At 48.8% G+C, this 21,284-nt stretch overlaps 1 protein-coding gene across 1 annotated transcript in view; it reads left to right on the top strand.

The window, feature by feature from the left end:
• Positions 1-283: 283 nt before the first annotated feature.
• The window catches only part of atp10a (ATPase phospholipid transporting 10A), a 355,898-nt gene continuing 334,897 nt past the window's right edge, over positions 284-21,284 (top strand). Inside the window, exon 1 of the mRNA XM_072477214.1 lies at positions 284-490. The gene's annotated coding sequence lies outside the window, so the exon portion shown is untranslated. The remainder of the gene's footprint in view (positions 491-21,284) is intronic.

Raw genomic sequence — 21,284 nt, 5'->3', positions numbered from 1 at the left:
GAATCTTCCTGAGGCCAAAAGAAACGGCAAAGTGCCGATAACTAGAAGGATGTTCCTTGGCACTGCAGCTGCTTAGGAACACCCCGCTATACGTGTCGTTCAGCGGACGTCAACTCAAGTCCATCCACTGAATCGCACCCTGGTCTCTTATTGACTTTCAGCACAAAACATAATCAAGGAATTGGTACCAAAGCAGGAAATGCTGGAAATAGTCAGCAGGGCTGGCAGCATCTGTGAAAAGAGATACTGAGTGAACGGGCTTAAATTTTATTGCAGGCCTCAAGATCTTGACGTCACTGTGAGAAGTGGGTTCAAAGACTGGGCTTGCTGGCATCTGGACCAGCTCGGTAATTGGCCACCTGCGAGCCTGCTGTCCAATTAAGTCTGATACTGCAAGACCAATCAGAAGATCAGCAGTTCTGAAACTTCAGCTGTGTCACCGAGAGAGGATCCTGGATGGGCAGGAGACGTAGAGCCTCTGAGAGATAAGGTAAAAATACATCAACATTTCGGGGTGGGGGTGGGTGGGTGCTGGAGGGTAAGAGGGGGGGAAACCCCCTTCTGAGAAATCACTGGGGAGGGGCCCACAGAGACTGTTTTTCTTTCTGTGGCCCACACTCTGGACCATCAAATCTCCAGCTCTGGTGGCCTCTAAGGCTGCCGCAGGGAGGTCGCCTTTATTTAACTGACAGCATCCCCAAACGATAGGAGGGTTTGGACCTCAGTTGGGAAAATGCCAGCAGGCTCTTAAAATGGCTCGTAATTGGGCCATTAATTATGCTAAAGAAAAAATTGCATTTATACAGTGGTTTTCACAACCTCAATTCATCCCAGAATGTTTTTCAGCCCAATTAAATAATTTTGAAGATTCGTCACTCTTGTAATGCACCACAACTGTGAAACAGATAAACTGCTTTGAGATGATGATTGATGGATAACTTTTAGCCTGGTGTCTGGGAAAACTGTCCTGCTCTTCTTTGAATAGTACCACCTTTGAGGGCAGATCAGCCCTCTGTTTAACACCTCATCGAAAGTCAATGCTGTCATAATATCCACGTATGTATATAATGAGATGCAGACAGGCAGTGATTGACACACAGGATGACCAGTAAGCACACAGCACAGTGCAGCCAATCACCAGACAGAACACCACCACTATAAAGCCAGAGGGCACCAGGTTTCCGCTCTCTCGGGACCCAGCCACTGAGACAGTCAGAGTCCAAGAGCTAGCCATTACAAACACCATGAGGGAGGTAGTGAGTCTGGTCAGGCTAGTACAAGGTCTCCAGTCAGTTCAGTATCGTGTCGCCCCACAGTTAAATATGTATGTTAGTTCTATCGTTCAATAAAACCATGTTGGATCTTCTACAGTGTTAGAGGCCTGTTTCTCGCATCGCTGCATCAAGTGCAGTCCACACCGAACCAACCTGACTAACACATCAAATGCCTCCTGGGTGCAGCACTCCCTCATCCTGCACTGAAGTGTCAGCCTAGATCCAGCCTTCCCAAAGAGTGGGGTGTGTTGCCCCCCCCCTAGTCGGTTCAGGAGACCAGGGACTGGATTCTCCGGTCACCGACGGCGAAATCGCGTTCGGCGATCGGCTGGAGAATCAAAGTTCCCGACCAAATCGGGGGGGCGACGCCACTTTCGAGAGGCTCCTCCCCCTCCAAAGCGGCGTACTCTCCGAGTATGCCACACGCCATATCGATGGCCCCCCAATCCCCAATGCTCCAACCCCGACCGGCCGAGTTCCCGATGGCGTGGGTCTCTCATGGTCTCACCAGTCGGGAATTCGGCGCGGCGGCTGCACATTCAGTCCAGCACCGCCACAGCAGGGGGAGGGCCGATCGGCAGACTGGGGGGGGCTTTACCAGGGGCTGGGGGCACCGTTGGGGACTGGTCCGGGGCCTGCAAGCCGGATAAAGGGGGGGACTATTTTGTGGGTCGGGTCCGCAAGCGGCTGATGCCATGTTGCACGGCGCGGCAGCTGCAGGCCGCCGCCGTCCGGAAGCGCGGCCACGGACCCGGCAATTTTCCAGGCCGTATCAGCAGCTAGAGCCGGGGGCTCTACACTGCCTTGCGCTGGCCCACAGCCAAACGGAGGATCGGTGGCCGTTTTAAACCATTTTGTCTGTCGTAAAACGCCACCGTTTCCACGCCGGCGTGGGCATAAGGCGCCAAAATCGGAGAATAGGGGGCTGGGAACGGCCTCCGACGCCGGAGTGAAACACTCCGGTTTTCACTCCGGCATCGGGACTTAGTCTCCCGATGGGAGAATTGCGCCCCTTGTGTCTTACCACTTTCAATATACTTTGATTACCAGATCGCCCACGCAACACTTGACTTTTCTGGGAGCATTTACCCTTGCACGCGGCTTTCTTTCACAACTAGAATGGGCCAAAGGAAGGCAGATTATTACAAGGTAATCTGCTGTATCATATAGTTGGCAGCGGTAACAAATACATCTCTGATAACATGGGCCGGTGGGGGGAGTGCAGTAACAGTACTGACAAATGGATCAAAGGGCAGTCCATCATCAGTCAGTTAGAGGTGAGGGAGTAAAGCGAACTCTGGAACACTTCCAAACCTTATTTCACAGCAGAAACTGATAAAGGCATGGTCAAATAACAAACAGACAACTTTCTATTACTTTATCTGAGTAAATTATTAACTAGTTGATTAAATAATTACATACAGTTGGACAGAAATGACAGGGCTGCAGGTGTGCCATGACTGCAACATGTGGGAATGCATTGCAATTCCAGAAAACCATAACGGCAGAAAGTGTCTGCAGCGGAGGCCACGTCGGCTCCAAGTTACTGAGCTGGAGTCTGAGTTGCGGACTTTGTGGGCATCAGAAGTGGGGAGGAGAATCACCTGGATATTTTGTTCCTGGAGACAGCCCTTAGGTTAGACAGAACTTTAGAGGTGATAAATGGTCAGGGACAGGAGGAAGTCTTACAACACCAGGTTAAAGTCCAACAGCTTTGTTTGGAATCACTAGCTTTCGGAGCAAAGCTCCTCCATCAGGTAAGTGGCTCAGGTAAGGAGGGCATGACTGCGAGTGAGGCAGGTAAGGGGAACCAGCATGTAGTGATGGAGGAGCCTCAGCCGCTGACTTTGTCCAACAGGTACTAAATGCTTGCTACATGTGTGGATGAAAAGAATTTCAAACTGGCTGGTATAATAGTGAAGGGAGCCCTTAAAGTGTGGGAGTAAAAAGCAGTGTGACCGTGATGGAACTCCGCATACTGTTAGATACTGTTCTCTGCAGTCAAGAGAACGAGTCCAGGCGTCTGTGCTGCCTGCCCGATGCCAGGGGTCAGGATATCTGCTCAGGGCTGGAGGGGAACCTGCAGTGGGAGGAGGAGGATGCAGTGGTCATATCCATGTAGGTATCAATGGCGTAGGTAAGAGTAGGAAAGAGGTTAAACATGGAGAATATGAGGAGCTAGGCACTAAATTAAAAAGCAAAAACCTCAAAAGTAATATAATCTTTGGATTATTAACTGTGTTACATGCAAATTAGTATCAGGCAAACAAAATTAGGGGGTTGAATGTGTGGCTTGAAGACTGGTGTGGCAGAAGTAGATTGACTGGACTCACATTTACCACATTCTCCAGAAATTGACACCACAGGGACTGGGAGGGCGTCCATTGCCGGTGGCTGTGAATGGCCACTCTGTCAAGTAATTTCAGTGGCTCCACTGGGGACCACTGTGGATCGCTCAAGCATTTATGCACAAATGTATTCATGAGGTCACAGGCGGCCTTGCTGTGCACTAAACAACCTGATCCTGCAAAGGGAGGTGGACTTGCCAGATGACGAGATGGAGGAGCAGCATCTCCTCTGATGAGGAGGCCCTCAGAGGCCATGAGAGTGATGAGGTCCAGGAAGCCAAAGTTGCAGGGAAGAGCCAAAGCATGGGCCAGATGAGGCAGCGTGGAAGTGAGGCCTCATTCCCACGTGGTTCCATCAGAAAGATGATGAATTGCAGTGAGTACCCTCCTGGACAAGTGTTCTGAATCATGGGCCAGCGTGAATACCAGCATCATTGTTCTCTCGTTTCACCCATACACTTCAATGTGAGAGTGAATAGTTACACATCAAGCTCACCTTGTCCTGATCCTTTGAAGCATGATGAACCCACAGGAGTATATGTCCTTCCTGGGATGAGGTGCTAACTGGAGGAGGGTTTCTTGGCACCAGATTCCAGAAGATGTTGCCCCTTCAACTGTTTCTCCAGCATGCCAGTAGCAATTGCATCCGACAAGAGGCAGGAGGTGATGCGCAATCCTCTGTGTCTTGTAGCTGTATGCCTTCACTGTGACAAGGCTCCTCGATGAGATCTTTCTCAAGCAATGGAACTACGCACTCTGTGTAACAGCGGTGGTGAAACAGATCATTCTCATTTGGAACAAGGTACTATGACATTCTGCTGCTTGGAATCCATTTAGTGATGACTCAGTCATCTATGGTGTATTCTTCTAAATCATACTGACATCCGGCACTCTCAGTTAGGGCCTGGGCTGCATTTATCCTCAACCTAATATGGATGCGGAACACCTGAGAATGTCACCTGCCAGACATTACAATGCTTCCTCTTTAACATGGACATCGTGCTCTCATGGCCAAGCCTGTATCTTCCCAAGTCCAGAATTCCCACACAACATGGAATCCTCAAGGGCACACATCATTGATAATTAAGGGCACATTTCATAGATCATAGAATCTACAGTGCAGAAGGAGGCATTCAGCAAATCGAGTCTACACCGGCCCCTGAAACAGCACCCTACCTAAGCCCACACCTCCACCTATCCCCGTAGCCCAGCAACCCCACTTAACCTTTGGACACTACGGGCCAATTTAGCGTGACCAACCCATCTAACCTGCACATCTTTGGACTGTGGGAGGAAACCGGAGCACCCGGAGGAAACCCACGCAGACACGGGGAGAACATGCAGACTCCGCACAGACATTGATGCAAGCCGGAAATCGAACCTGGGGCCCTGGAACTGTGAAGTGACAGTGCTAACCACTGTGCTACAGTGCACAGATTCAGTACATCTAGTTTCTATCTCAGTGCTCCCCTCCACATTGTCTAAAGCAGCCATGTGCATTTCTAGAGCTTTCTCAGAGACTGTGTTGCCTGCCAGAAATCATCATCTGGAGTTAGCACCAGTGACCTTTGCGAATGCTCAGGAGAGGGGCGCACAGCGCTGCATCCCAGCTTTGTGATGGGTGCCTTGGCCCTGCACTGGACACAATTACAGAGAGAGAGATGCTGGAAGTTGGACGTTTGAGCATGAGAATAATAACGTGGCAGAGCTTTGTCACCTTGGGGTGGCAATGTGCTCCCACTTATTGGAGAGCTCAACAGATGTAAACTCTGAAAGCCGAAAGCACGGTTTGCTGACAGCAGTGCTCAAGAGCTCGGAGCATGGGCTCATACTATGAAAGCCCTGCCAAGGGGCAGAGAGCGCGTGGAGTGGCACGATACATGACCCTCTCCATGGGTGAGCACAGCTGAGATTTAACATGACATGACCCTGTATTGGGTGGCTGACCTTTTATGGGCAACATTAGCACTGGTTGCCCTGTCCCAAGTCAGAGGTTGAGGTTGGCGGACCCCTTGCGGCCAGAGCAGGGTGTACAGGACCTTGCGGTGGACCTCCACAATGTGCAGCAGGCATTCAAGTGAAGCAACACTGAATTTGGGAGCTACTGTCTTCTATGCTTTGGGAACCATCTCTGCATTGAGCAACACTCCTTGGCTACATAGATTGAGATAGGTGTGTACGGATCCAGTTTAAGTGTAAAGTCCGGAATGAATAAGCAACATGGCAGGCAAATCCGAAGTCGCCCCACCCACCATCCAGTGTGTTTCACACATGTGCATAATTAATGAAGCGGGAAGCAGACGATACGGCGCAAAACCCACTATTGCAGCCGGAGAGAAAAATGCCATTTTTTATGCTCGCTCCTGCGCTGAGAAAATCCCACCCTATATACCTTTGCAACGTCTCTGTGTCCTCCCCAGAGCTCACATTTCCACCTATCTTTGTATGGTCAGCAAACTCTGACACATTATTCTGTCTCTTCATCCAAGTCATTGATACAGATACTGTACATACATAGATATAGACACTGACCCCTGTGCTAAATGGGATAGATTCAAAACTGATGTAGCATCTTAAATCTGTCAGAAGGCCAGCAGCAGCAACATAGTTGTATTCCAACACAATCTGTAACCTCATGGCACATGTCTAACAATGTGGAAACATGCCCAGGCATATCTGTTCCACAAAAAGCATGACAATTACTACCGCATCAGTCTATTCTCACTCATCACTGTGCTGGAAGCTGCCACTGACAGTACTATCAAGTGGCACTTACTCATTAATGACCTGCTCACCCATGCTCAGCTTATGTTCCACAAGGACCACTCTGCTGCAGACCTCGCTACAAGGCTGGTGCAAACATGAATAAAAGAGTTACATTCCACAGGTGATGTGAGAGTGACCACCGTAGACTACAAGGCAGCTGTTGGCCGAGTGTGGCAGAAAGGAGTTTGAGTAAAATGGAAGTCACTGTCAATCAAGAGTAAACTCTCCAATGACTGGAGCCCTACCTATTAAAAAGGAATTTGGTTGTTGGTTATTGGAGACTAATCATTTTCGCCCGAGGACATTGTTGCATATGGTTTTCAAGGTTGGGCATAATTCAGGAGTGTGATAGAATAGGCTCCACTTGCCTGGATGGAGTGCAACTCCAACAACACTCAAGACATTCAACATCACCCAGGCCAAAGCAGCCCGCTTCATTGACACTCCATCTCCTACCTCAAACACTCACTCCATCCACCACTAGCCCATATACAAGGTGCACTGCAGCGATTTGCAAAGTCTCCTTCAATAGCATCTCCTAAACCTGGAAACTTTACCACCTGGAAGGACAAGGACAGCAGGCATATTGGAACATTAGCACCTCCAAGTTCCTCTCCAAAACACACACCATCCTGACTTGGAAACACATCACTGTTCCTCGATCGTAACTGGATCAAAAACTTCCTCCCGAGCAGTACAGTGGGTGCACCAACAGCACAAGGTTTGAGAAGGCACCAAGGGCAGTTAAAAGTGGGCAATAAATGCTGGGTCTTGCAAACCTGTGAATGAATAAAAACATACCTACAACATTGTGCATACAGCTACATGCATTATTGGCATACCTCACCATGGTGCACAAAACCACACAGGATAAGAAGGCATACTCCCACTTTTATACTGGGCAACCTACAGCAACAATTTTCAAACGCCTTGTTTTGCTTGATTTCCTGCCAGATCTCATTACTGCAGAATTTATACACAGATCTTTAGTAGTTTGGCTCTTCACAACTGACCTGAAATTATTGCACATCATATCAATGAACATGTAAATTAGTGTTCAAATGGGCTAATCCTCTGAGCCTTCCCGTATTACTTCAGCAGCAAAATTAAACACAAGAACATTTCTCTAAAGTTTCCCTGATTCTGTTTGATGATATTCATTAATTGTGGGAAATGATTGTATAATTGGAAATGTACAGTCTGATAGCCGAAACAATCCTTCAAGCACACAGATGTTCCAATTGTCAGTGCTCACATAACCGCTCACTTCCACCTTCTCGCTCATTTGATGAATACTTTGCAATGATTTCCTTCCTTATTTTAATCTGTTTGCGCTTTCTTCCCGAAAGCCATCTTTTACGAGAGAGCTGAGACTGCGGGTAAGTGATGCCGGTGCAGATGGTGTGTTGTTTTTTTTTTAACAAAAGAAGAGTGAAGACAAACACGGAGCAGCGATATTCCCGGGAACTCCAGTGCTTCTGTGTAAATGCTGGGAGGATATGAAGGAGGCAAATTGCCTTTCTTTCCGAAACATAGAATCCAATCTCCCAGCGGTTGACCCCATTCTGGCGAAAGGTCGTTGACCTAACTTCTCTCTCCACAGATGCTGCCTGTTCGGTTGATTACTTCCAGCACTTTCTACTTTTATCAGAGAAAGAAAACTTTCATGAGCTCAGGATGCACTTTACAGCGAATTAAATATTTTTGAAGTGTAGCCATTGTTATAATGGAGGGAAGATATATTGCAACCAACATATTATTACACCCAGGCTGCAGTTGCACTGAGGTTATTCATTCCATCCCGAGGAACCTCCAGCGGCAAATGGATGGACATTCTCACATCTGTAAATCACATTGTGGGGGCAGGGGGGGGGGGGGGGGGGCGGCAGTATCCAGAGCATGGTTCGGAAGCGGCAGTGCAATCTCATGGCCAACTATTAGGGTCTGAAGTACAGTCAGGTGGCGGTAGCAGGTTTGGTCCTCACATCAACCAACCATCAACCCGGCCCCCCATCAATCTCTTATGGTCACGTCAACTACCATCACCAAACCCCCCACCCCCACAACAGTTTCAGACTCATCAGCACTCCACATGACAAAGTGTTGCTCATTTCTCTCCTATAGACTGGTGACCCTGATATCGCTATCTAGCAGCTTAGTACGAAGTCTTACAACACCAGGTTAAAGTCCAACAGGTTTGTTTCGATGTCACTAGCTTTCAGAGCGCTGCTCCTTCCTCAGGTGAATGAAGAGGTATGTTCCAGAAACATATATATAGACAAATTCAAAGATGCCAGACAATGCTTGGAATGCGAGCATTAGCAGGTGATTAAATCTTTACAGATCCAGAGATGGGGTAACCCCAGGTTAAAGAGGTGTGAATTGTGTCAAGCCAGGATAGTTGGTAGGATTTCGCAGGCCAGATGGCGGGGGATGAATGTAATGCGACGTGAATCCCAGGTCCCGGTTGAGGCCGCACACATGTGTGCGGAACTTGGCTATAAGTTTCTGCTCGGCGATTCTGCGTTGTCGCGCGTCCTGAAGGCCGCCTTGGAGAACGCTTACCCGGAGATCAGAGGCTGAATGCCCTTGACTGCTGAAGTGTTCCCCGACTGGAAGGGAACATTCCTGCCTGGTGATTGTCGCGCGATATCCGTTCATTCGTTGTCGCAGCGTCTGCATGGTCTCGCCAATGTACCACGCTTCGGGACATCCTTTCCTGCAGCATATGAGGTAGACAACGTTGGCCGAGTCGCACCTGGTGGGTGGTGTTCTCACGTGTAATGGTGGTATCCATGTCGATGATCTGGAACGTCTTGCAGAGATTGCCATGGCAGGGTTGTGTGGTGTCGTGGTCACTGTTCTGAAGACTGGGTAGTTTGCTGCAAACAATGGTTTGTTTGAGGTTGCGCGGTTGTTTGAAGGCACGGGGTTTGGTGATGGTAGTTGACGTGACCATAAGAGATTGAAGGGGGGCTGGGTTGATGGTTGGATGGTTGGATGGTTGGGTGATGTGAGGACCAAACCTGCTACCGCCACCTGACTGTACTTCAGACCCTAATAGTTGGCCATGAGATTGCACTGCCGCTTCCGAAGGCAAGACAGATTAGAAGCTTGTCTTTGTGCTTCTAGGAGTCAAACTGGGCTCTTTGGAACTCTCAAAATCATTCCACTGGGATGAGATCCAATCACCACCAGTCACCAGACAGAGTACGGCCGATTGGCCAATTCACTAGCCACCAGCCAATCAGTCAAACTGAGTCCCACCCCCCCATCTTTCTCTCTGGTGGTGAAAAGTCTAGGGTCTCTTCTTCAAACTAGCAGAGACTAGCAGCATGTTCTCTCTTGTAACTTCTGAATTCCTAACTCCTCTCTGCTGCTTGTCTTAAAGACACATGTCCATTAATCACCCATGGATCAAAAATGTGGCGGCAAAATAAAAGAATGGGGAAATAAGGGAATAAACAGGAAGGACCCTTACATGAGTTACAACATTTTAAATTTTATACCAAAGTTATGAATTCCAGTTCATTTTAAACACACTTAGTCTCAATGAACACAAAAACAGAATGTCATTTGGACTTCTTACAGCCAATATACATAGATTACATACGTAGAACATACAGTGCAGAAAGAGGCCATTCGGCCCATCGAGTCTGCACCGACCCAATTAAGCCCTCACCGACCCACTTAAGCCCTCACTTCCACCCTATCCCCATAACCCAATAACCCCTCCTAAACGTTTTGGATACTAAGGGCAATTTAGCATGGCCAAACCACCTAACCTGTACGTCTTTGGACTGTGGGAGGAAACCGGAGCACCCGGAGGAAACCCTCACAGATACGGGGAGAACGTGCAGACTCTGCACAGACAGTGACCCAGCGGGGAATCGAACCTGGGACCCTGGCTCTTTTATATTGCCTAAGCAGTCATTGTCCCATGTTCATTCCTTCTGTTAATAAAAACAAACTACTCCAGATGTTGGAAATCTAAAATAAAAAATAAAAACGCTGGATAAACTCAGCAGGTCTGGCAGCATTTGTGGAGAGAAACATAATTATTTCAGATCTAAATGTCGCCTCTGTGTTGAATCCATTTTGGATACAATTTACAGAGTGGCACTAATTTCATCTAACCCCTCTACCCTCATACAAAGTCTTTTTCCATTCTTCCAAATTAAATTGTGCCTTTCTTCCAGTTCCCCAGTGCAACCTGGCACTGTTCACGCCCACAACCCCCGCTAAAGTTGACATTTATTTCCCCCTGTGATCTCCCCTCCCCCACCCGGCCATTCGAACTGGCAATATTCCCCCTCTACCTCAGCCTGACACTTTTATTCCAAGTGGAACTTTCTCTCCTCTCGCCCACATTCAAGTTGTCAGCATGAGCTGGCATGCTTCCCCAACTGCATCGAGGCTGGTGTTCCTCCCCTCCGCCACTCCCCCACCGATACCCCACCTCTCTCAATCAATGCTTCACCTCGCCATTTTCCCTTCCCAATGCCCAAAGTGCTGTTCGCGGTTCTGCCCTTGTATCCTTTCTCAGTTCAATTCCCACTCTCCCACCTCCCATCCAAACTGCTCTTGCCCCTAAATCCCTTGCAAAGGTTTTGTTCGCTACCTTTGTGGGTGAGAATTCCCGTTCAGTAAGCAGGGTCAATTCAAAAAGAAGCGATGACAGCATTGAAGTGATGCTGGGGAGAAAGTGCTGACAAGCTGACAGACCATTTACAATGCCGTCAACTGATGGTTGACATGTCTCTATCATATTACGACTCGTAATGTTAGCGCAGCACAAAACATAGAAAATGCAATGTTGCGCCAAACTTCAAGGAGCGATGAGTCAGTATTTTAAGCACTCTTCTGTGCTTCACTGAATTCTGTGTGGAGGAGGGCCATCCTCTTTGGGGAAAGCTGAAATTACGGCACTAATTTTGGAAAAAGAAACCCACTACAAAAATCTCCTGGATCCAGAGAACAGTGATCTGGGTATGCTGGGCTCCTCCCCTCCTCCCTGTGCTTGCAAAACTCAAAACATAATGTCAAACTTTCGGTGTGATTCTGCAAATGGACAACACTTGCTGACCAATAGCATGTGTGCTGAAAATGATACTGACAACCAAAAGATTATCAGTCAGCCTCACAGTGTGGCTCACGTACCCATGCTAGAAGCTACATAGATTCATACACAAGGAGCTGTGTGCTGCAGGCAAAACAGATCCAGGCATTGCGCTTCTTTGCATTAAATAAAAGCTTGGGGGCAATTATTTCCTTGTGCATTTGCCATGGCAACACTGTGAGCAATCAAAGTTGACTTTTGCCACCCAATCAGCACCCTTTTCTCACACAGCGTAAATTGGTGTTCCCTATAAAATTTGTTATTCTTGCGTCTGTCCTGATGAGTACAAGATGAAAACTTCGACAGCATGTCTCTTTCTTCAGCAATTATTTGGGGATTGGAATCCAGAGTGAAGTTTCAAAATTTGCCAATGACACCAGACTTGGAGGTATGGCTGACATTGAGGATGAAGTTATTTGACTGCAACAGGACATAGACAGACCTGCAGAATGGGCCGACAGGTGGCACGTGGCATTTAATACAGAGACGTGATGCATTTTGGCAGGATGGAGATGGAGAGGCAATGTAGGCTTAATGGCAGAAACTGTGTAGGAACAGAGTATGTGCATTGATCACTCAAGCCAGCAGGACATATTGAGAGAACAGTTCGCAAAGCATATGGAATCTTGGGCTTCACACATAGAGTTGTTGAGTATGTAAGCAGGGATATTTTGCTGAAGCTTTATAAAGCTCGGGAGCACGCCTCCAGTTGTGGTCCTCACAGCTGTGAGTGTCCTCGATAGGGTGCAGAGGAGATTCACTAGAAAGATTCCATGAATGAGGGAATTTGACTACAAGATTAGTTTGGAGAAGTTGAATGAGAGGAGATCTGTCAGAGTTTTAAAAAAAAGATTATACCAAGTTTGGATAAGTTGGGCAAAGAAAAGTTGTTCTTATGTGGTACAAGGATTAGGGGCATAGAATTAAGCTTTTGGACAAGAGATTCAGGGGGATGTGAGTTTTTTATTTCAACAGTAAATGGCAATGGCCTGAAACTCAGTGCCTCCTTGAAGTGGAGTCAGTCAATTATTTTGAAAGAAACCTGATGGACATTTAAGAAAAATTAAGTTGCAGGGCTACGGAGGGTAGGGCCAGTGAATGGGACCGACTGGATTGCTCAACAGAGAGCCAGAAGGGACCTGATGAGCCAAATTGTCTCATTCTGTGCTGTAATGGCGCTCTGATCTGAAACATAAGGTGAAAAACCCGACTTCTTGAAGTCCGGAGGCTAGAGAAATTATTACAAGGTATCCAAACTAGTACAGTTAAAAGGTGGCACAGTGGTTAGCACTGCTGCCTCAAAATTCCTGCCTTGGGTGACTGTCCGTGTGGAGTTTGCATTTCTCCCTGTGTCTGCGTGGGTTTCCTCCGGGTGCTCCGGTTTCCTCCCACAGTCCAAAGATGTGCACGTTAGGCAGCTTGGCCAAGCTAAATTTCCCCATATTGTCCAAGGTGGGGTTATGGTGTTACTGGGATGGGGGGGGGGGGGGGGGGGGGGGGAGGGGGCCTAGGTATGGTGCACTTTTAAACAGGCAATGGAGACTCCTTCTGTGCTGCAGGAATTCTATGGTGAATAGGGCCAATCTAAGAAATAGCTGGACAAAAGTAATTAAAAATTAGATTGATTGAACAGAATACTGGCCCCAGCAAACAACAGCCATTTAGCGACTCTGAAATAATGGAGTGGATTTCCGGGAATAAGTAAGCTGTGTATAGCTGTCCATCACTGTTCTGTCTCCAAAAGTAGCTTTGCAAATGATTGAATAAACTCCTCCTTTTGCTGAATAAAGAAAAAAAGCATGTTTCGTATTAAAAAGTGTTTTGGCTGGCACTTTAGCAGAAATACTTTTATCACCATTTCTCCTTTTGCTTTATACTTTCATGGATGTGAGTGTCGCTGGCTGGGCCAGCATTTGTTGCCCATCCCTAATTGCCCTTGAACTGAGTGGCTTGCGAGGCTATTTCACAGTCGACCACATTGCTGTGGGTCTGAAGTCACATGTCAGCCAGACCACCCGGTGACAATGGCAAAGTTCCTTCCCTGAAGGACATGATTCAACCAGATGGGTTTTTACTATAATTAATAGTTTCAAAGGGTGCGATCTTATCGGAAAATGGCAAGTGTCAGGTCCGGTGAGAAAAACGGTGTGATCCCGCCAACTTCCCATGGAATTCTGAGCCTCTTAGACAAATGTTTTTTTCTCCATATGAATCATACCGCACTCTTGGCAGCCCTGATTTGCTCACCCTGGGGAAACTTAACCACTGTAACCACTGGGGAGCTCCATATAAACCCCTCCCCAGCACGTGTTCCAGATCCATTGGAGGTGAGATGGCAGCCAGGAAGCATGCTCAAAGATTCTCGGAGGGAGCACTGACCAAACTATTGGATGGAGTCCAGCAACGGAGGGACGTCCTGTACCCGCACTCCAGATAGCATCCCACCAGCAAGGTCACCACCCCGCCTGGGAGGCTTTGGCTGCTTTGATGAGTTCCAGCTCACTCCAAAAGAGGACAGGGCAGCAGTGTAGGAAGCAGCACGGTGAAAGTAAGTCTGTCACCTCCAGTGTCTCGCTGCAGCCCTCACCCACCCCTCAAACTTACAAGGTGATCCATCACCCAGCCACCTCGCAGGTTTCCCACCTGTTCTAAGGCCATATTTCCCATCTGCAACACCCCCCCCCCTCCCCCACCAATCCCCATGGTGCCCCTCAGTCTCAACTCAGTTCCTCACATCCCTGCTCCCACTCAAGTCCCACGCATGCCATTCCTCAACCATCTGAAGTGGCTGGTCCCTCTTCCCATCTTTATCCCCGCAGGACAAACTGGAGCACAACCGATGTGAGGGGCAACCCACCCAGAGGCAAAATCCGGAGAGAATTGATAAACGGGATTCACTCTGGCGTGATTGGGATTTGCAGTTTTCACCCTCCTTTCCAGTGGAGTCGTGCGAATCACGCCGGGAACCTCATTTTAATATATCAGCATGTCATTAGCGAGCTCTAATTCCAGACCTTCCATCCTCACGGAATATTCATCGGGTGCTGGTGTGACGTTGCGCTGGCATCATCTACAATAGGTCTGCATAAAGGTGAACCTGGCAGCTTCACCTCTGAGTGGGGGGGTACAGGAGGTGGGCGCTCAGGCAGCCATGAATCCCCAGGCTATTCACTCTCAAGGTGTGCTGGAGAGGACATGGGGGACACAGATAAGTTCAACTCGGGCCTGGGGCTAGCGTTCAGTCACTCAATCTCAGGGGGAGGTGTTGCAAGCAGGCCTTATCTTCCATTCACTTTGGGGTGCCCTTGGCTTTAAGGGGGTCTGGAGGCTGGCATGCGGGCACCACTTCCTGTGACCTTCTTGCTGGGCTTGTGCCCAAATCACTGCTGAGGGAGTGCCCCTCCTTATTGGGAGCTGGAAAGTGGGTGGGAAGAGGTGAGCACTGAGGGTTAGCACTGGGGGCAACTGTGAGCTTCTTGGATGGGACCCCTTGGGAGGCCAGACGGCAAGAGCAGAGTGGCGGATTCAGGAATGGGTTGCATCCCTGACTTATGAAAAATGAAGACCCTCTACCATGTGCTACTGTGGGCTACCCTCCCTGGCTACCGTGCCACCAGGGAGGACTTCCTCAAAGACTTTCTCAAAGTACAGCACCCACACCTCCTCCCCATTGCAATGTTAAGGGAGTTCAGTGGGCTTTCTCCTAGCTTCTTCCTCAACAAAAGCCACTAAATGAAAAGATCAAAGATCATTTATCTCATTTGCAATTTGAGAACACGATAAGTGGTTGTATAAATGCAAGCTCTTGCTCTCATTTGCAAGAACAGATGTCCTTAACCCCAGGAAGATTCAGGGATCCACTTGTGTCTCTTTCATTTACATGTATCTATGGAGCTTTCAATTATCCCAAAGTTAGGTCACTTGCATTATGGAGTGCAGCAAATGCTTTCAAATGCACTCCTGTAATGTGGGAGCCCCAATGAATACATTAATATCCTCAGATGCAGGCTAGGAAGCAAGGGGCTGGTAAACTGTCAAGGATCCATCTGGGGAGGGCACCCCAATGCAGGACTGCCACCAGATCACTTTACCAGAGGTGGGACCGGCAGGGGGGCAGACGCCTCCACTCCCTCCCCCCACCAGAGGTGGATGGTCAAATTAGCCAATTAGAGGCCCAATTAAAGTTCATTTTCCCAATCGAAGGTAAAATGCCAGTGTGGCGCAACACCCCTTCTCCAGCACATGCCCACAGCATGGAAGTTATGAAGCCTTGCTGAGTCTTCCAGGGCGAGGCCATTGCACCCGAAGGCTCCATATCCCAAGGACGCATCCTGGCACTGTCACTGGAGGTGTCAATCCTCCGATCATCAGGCCTGCCTGCCTGGCTTTGGCAAAGAAAAGAAAAATTCTAACTCTTCTCCAAGGACGCCTCAGAAAAGAGGCACCCTCTCATTTGCTTTGCGACCTCAGAACATGGAACATGGAACTCTCAGTGGTGCCAAGACGGCATTGGTGCTGACCCTTTGATTGGGCCGGCAAGGTGGAGAGCCAGCCCACTGTTTTTTATTGAACTGTGAGCATGACAACGGTCAATGAAGAGGCTGCCGCCAGAAAGATTGCTGCCATGGTCCCATTGCGCTCCCGCATGGAAATGGCCGACACCAGGACTTATCCTTGTCTGGGAAACTCTTGGCCATTATTTACTCATAGGGCTAATTGTCCTAACTCTATTGTTATTTTAGGTCAATTAGAAAAAGCTGGGGGCGGCACGTGGCGCAGTGGTTAGCACTGGGACTACGGCGCTGAGGACCCGGTTCAAATCCCGGCCCAGGGTCACTGTCCGTGTGGAGTTTGCACATTCTCCCCGTGTCTGTGTGGGTTTCACCCCCACAACCCAAAGATGTACAGGCTAGGTGGATTGCCATGCTAAATTGCCCCTTAATTGGAAAAAAAAATAATTGGATGCTCTAAATTTATTTATTTTTTAAATTAGAAATTGTTGGTTCTGAAAAGTGGACTTCAAACAAGTTTACTTACGAAGAACGTGAATTCACACGTCCAGGAGTGGGGGTGATGGAAAACGCTCCATGACAGTCTTCACATGTGTTAATTGAAGATTGTGGTGCAAAACATTCCACTCACAGTGCTGTCCAGTTATCAATCGGATGGTGATAAAATGGATTTTTGAGCTGCAATGATTTGCTCTCACAAGGGAGCAGTCATCCATTAAATTTATTTTCTTGGCCTAGTGTGTTCAAAGAGATTCTGAGTGTAGCCCTGGAGTTATGCATGATGAACGTTAACAGCTGAGCAAATGAGACTGATAACACGCGGACTGCTAATCACCGAAAGACGTAAATGTGAAGATGTGTTTTGGACCCATTGTAAATATAAAGAGAGGGTTCATGAAATGGAAATATTAATATTGAACGTATCATTAGCCGTACATTATGAAACAGCATTGTATGTGTTACGCTCTGCGCAACTGCTTGGAAGTATGTTAAAAGATTGTAAAGAGGCTGTAAAGCCCTGGTAATTTGTTAAATTACAAAAGCAAAGCATAAGTGGCTTTATTAAATCATCAGACTGCTGATACAATATTACAGTACTTCACAGCCTTTTTAGTTGTCTACGTTGCTCTCTGTTTTGAATCTTCGCTTTAGCATGTGGGGGAGGTGGACAGTTAACGGACCAGGATTGCAAAGCAAATCTCCAGAATATTTCTTCTCTCCCCATCACCCGTCCCCATCTGACCTCAAAAGGTTTCAATGGGGTCTGAAAGAAACAAGGGCGAAATTCTCCGGAAACGGCGCGATGTCCACCGACTGGCGCCCAAAACGGCACGTATCAGTCGGGCATTGCGCCGCCCCAAAGGTGCGGAATGCTCCGCATCTTTGGGGGCCGAGCCCCAACCTTAAGGGGCTAGGCCCGCGCCGGACGAATTTCCGCCCCGCCAGCTGGCGGGAAAGGCCTTTGGTGCCCCGCCAGCTGGCGCGGAAATGACATCTCCGGGCGGCGCATGCGCGGGAGCGTTAGCGGCCGCTGATGGCATTCCCGCGCATGCGCAGTGGAGGGAGTCTCTTCCGCCTCCGCCATGGTGGAGGGAAAGAGTGCCCCCACGGCACAGGCCCGCCCGCGGATCGGTGGGCTCGGATCGCGGGCCAGGCCACCGTGGGGGCACCCCCCGGGGCCAGATCGCCCCGCGCCCCCCCCCCCAGGACCCCGGAGCCCGCCCGCGCCGCCTTGTCCCGCCGGTAAGGTAGGTCGTTTAATCTACACCGGCGGGACAGGCATTTTAGCGGTGGGACTTCGGCCCATCTGGGCCGGAGAATCGCGTGGGGGGGGGGCCCGCCAACCGGCGCGGCGCAATTCCCACCCCCGCCAAATATCCGGTGGTGGAGAATTCAGCAACCGGCGGGGGCGGGATTCACGCCGGCCCCCGCCGATTCTCCGACCCGGCAGGGGGTTGGAGAATCTCGCCCCAGATCTTTTGATTGGCTCAATTTCACACCTTTAAATTGTGCAACTTTTTTTCACTGTGGCAAATTGAAAACTGGTCCCTTTTGGCAACTGGCTAACAGCATCTATGGTACAGCTAACTGCAAAGAAAGGTCTCTTTCCAAGACGTCATGAGTGGGTCTGGTGATCTAAGTAATCAGAGGGCACGCAATCTAACTGTAAATGCAGCGATACAACATCACGCAGAGCTCGGTTTGTTGTAATTCTCTCATAATCCAACATAAAAGTAAAGGTGCTTTTTACCAACTCAACACTTACATTCTTGAATTCCTACCCTACGCCTCTTCTCCTTTAAGATGCTCCTTGATACCTTCCTCATTAACCAAGCTTCTTGATCCAAAGACTCCTTTGCTCAAATATCATCTGATTATGTCCTTGTGAAATACTTGGGCATTCTGTTAAAGGCACAAAGGCAGGTGTCTTGTGGCCCAGTGAGTAACATCCTTACCTCTCAGCCAGAAGCTCCAATTTTGAGTCATGTTCTGGGACTTGCTGCTGACCACGGGTGGTGTGATCGTAACGTGGCCAAGCAGGTTGTTTGCCAACCTGCAAATCCTTCCGATGCGTCTATGGAAGATGGGAAGAGCGGTCGAGTTTCCTGATCAGTTTCCTAATCAAAACATATGGGAGCTCCACACTTGAAAAAATTCCACGCACAAGCTCTTGCACATGGATTGTACACCGAGGAAAATATCCTCCTCACTTTGAGGGAGCAACAGGAAGTGCACGTTATCGGTCTTGTTAATGGCAGTACAACCCCAATGAGGTGAACCTGCTCCCAGATTTGTGTTCAGCAGAGCATTGTGTTATCCAAGGAGACCCCATTCCCACAAGATTGCATCTTTTTGCAATCTGATATGCCTACAAAGCGTGGCCTATGCCAAAATCAACAAATTCAAATGGCAAGTGAAAATACAGTAAAAGCGGTAAATTTGTGAAAAAGTCTTTATTCAATTTGTTAACACCTGACAATGGCCTGGAAATGCGGACAAACTCCAGAATCTTTTTCTTATTGGTGTGTTGCCTTCAGAAATGCTCAATGGAGTCCACCCTTTCAGCAAAGCAACCAAACGTGTTGTCACGCTGCGGTGCAAAGTCCCAGAACATTTCTAATGGGCGGGATTCTCCCAGCCCTGGGACGGGCCGGAACATCCCCGCGACCGGGCCACGCCGACCCGACGCCAGCACGCGATTCTCTGCAGAGCGGAGAATCGGCGCCATTGGCGCCGGCATGGTTGGCGCGGCGCCGGTGGCGGGCCGCTCTACACGGCCCTTCCCCCCCGCGATTCTCCGGTCCAGATGGGCCGAGCGGCCGCATGAAAAAAAACGTGTACTGCCAGCGCCGTACTAACCTGCTCTGAGCCAGCAGGACCTCGGCGTTGCAGGGTCGGGTGGCGGCCTGTGGGGGAGAGGGGGGGGGGGGCTCCGACCCCGGGTTGGGGGGCCTCCGATGTGGCCTCGCCCGCGATCGGGGCCCACCAATCGGCGGGCCGGCCTCTCTGGCTGGGGCCTCCTTTCCTACGCGCCAGCCCCTGTAGCCCTGTGCCATGTTGCGTCGGGGCCGGCGCGATGAAGGAGGCCACTGCGCATGCGCGCTTTGGCGCCAGTGCCACTACGCATGTCCGTGTTGGCACCGGCGCACTGAGCATGCGCGGTTCCCGCGGTGGACAGTTCGCGTTGGGATCGGCAGCCAGAGGGGCGTGAACCGCTCCAGCACCGTGCTGGCCCCCTCTATGGGCCAGAATTACTCCTGGCAGCGGCCCATTCACGCCACTGTAAAACGCGACGGCGCTAATGACGGCGTGGACACTCTATCACGGGATGGAAGAATCCCGCCCACGGCCTTTACGGCGTCTGCATCAGTTTTAAAATCTATTCTGCAGCGGTACATTGTGCCATCTCTATGTCATGGTGGCATTTGACATAAATGAAGAATAGATGATTTGTGTATCCCTCTTCTGAAATCACTGAATTAGGTAAAAATGCCTTCTGAAATGCCCATGAACTTCATCTAAGCAAACCATAAATTGTGGCGTATATGTTGACAGACCGTATAAGTCAACCGCTTTCTGTTGGAGGGCAAGTGGGTGAGCATTCATCAGACTCTTCAGGGTCAAAGGTCTCCTCGGGGTCCAGGATTTCATGCTCTTGTGTGGTCTAACCCTGTTCTGATTGGCCAGCTCCATCATATGATAAGCTTAGATAAATTTGGCTAATCCAGAGTTGCCAGTGCGGAACTTTCGCTTATCACAGGTGTCATTCTTTTGGGATTTGTCATTCTGCTGGCGGGAATGGTTGACAACTTTGATGATGGGCCGAAGGGCCTTTTCTGCGCTATAGATCTTTCTGACTCTATATCCGAAACTTTGTGTTACCGAGTTTGACTCGTGGTGATTTCCACTGTAATTTACTTGCATTTTACATCATCTATGCTCTGATGATCTCTCAATGATGCATCTTCAATAAAACCACTCTCTTTGATCTGGCTTTTAGATCACCTGTTCTGATGCTTCATTCTTTGGCTCAGTGTCAATTATTGCTGATTACGCTTCAATGCAATGCTAAATATGTTTTTAGTGGAGAGAGTATAAATGATTGATCCTTCAAATGCTCACTATAAAAAGAAATCAAGCGTGGGCCAGAAACAGGTGTTAAACTGGCCTAGTGTGCCCTATCTGTTCATACTCAGGAGCAAAATAATAGTAAACACTATTTTCCATCACAATGCAAGCACATAGCTGCTTAAATCTAGCCTCAGCTAATATCTGAGGCCCAGTTACATAGAAATTGAATGACAGTGTGCAGAGTAACTCGTAATATAAATAGGATCCTGGTATCTAAAACGTTGAGGTTCATAACAAATGGGCTTCACGTCAGAAGGGGCAGCCACCCTTGTGGATTGATCAGTAATCTCTTTTTAAATCTATTCTGCACCAGTAATTCAAGCCATCAATATCTCATGGTGGTGTTACATAATAAGGGAATCTCTTTACAACTGAACCTTTGATGGGCCTATAGGGAGAGTAGTGGCACGTCACAATTGGGAAGAATAGATGATTTGAGCATCCTTCGCCTGAAATCGTGAGTTAGGTAAAAATGTTTTCTGAAATGTCAATGAACTTACAGCAAACTGTAGATAAGTCGACCCAGTGTATAAGATGACCCCATCTTTGTCTGCCGCCAAAACGTCATGCTTTTGCATATACCCGGCGCATAAGTCACTCCACCTTGTCACATACAAAATGCTATACTCACATT

This window comes from Scyliorhinus torazame, chromosome 15, assembly GCF_047496885.1.
Source record: "Scyliorhinus torazame isolate Kashiwa2021f chromosome 15, sScyTor2.1, whole genome shotgun sequence".
NCBI lineage: Eukaryota > Metazoa > Chordata > Chondrichthyes > Carcharhiniformes > Scyliorhinidae > Scyliorhinus > Scyliorhinus torazame.
The sequence above is the reverse complement of the archived record's forward strand: the minus strand, read 5'-3'. Positions and strand labels throughout refer to the sequence as shown.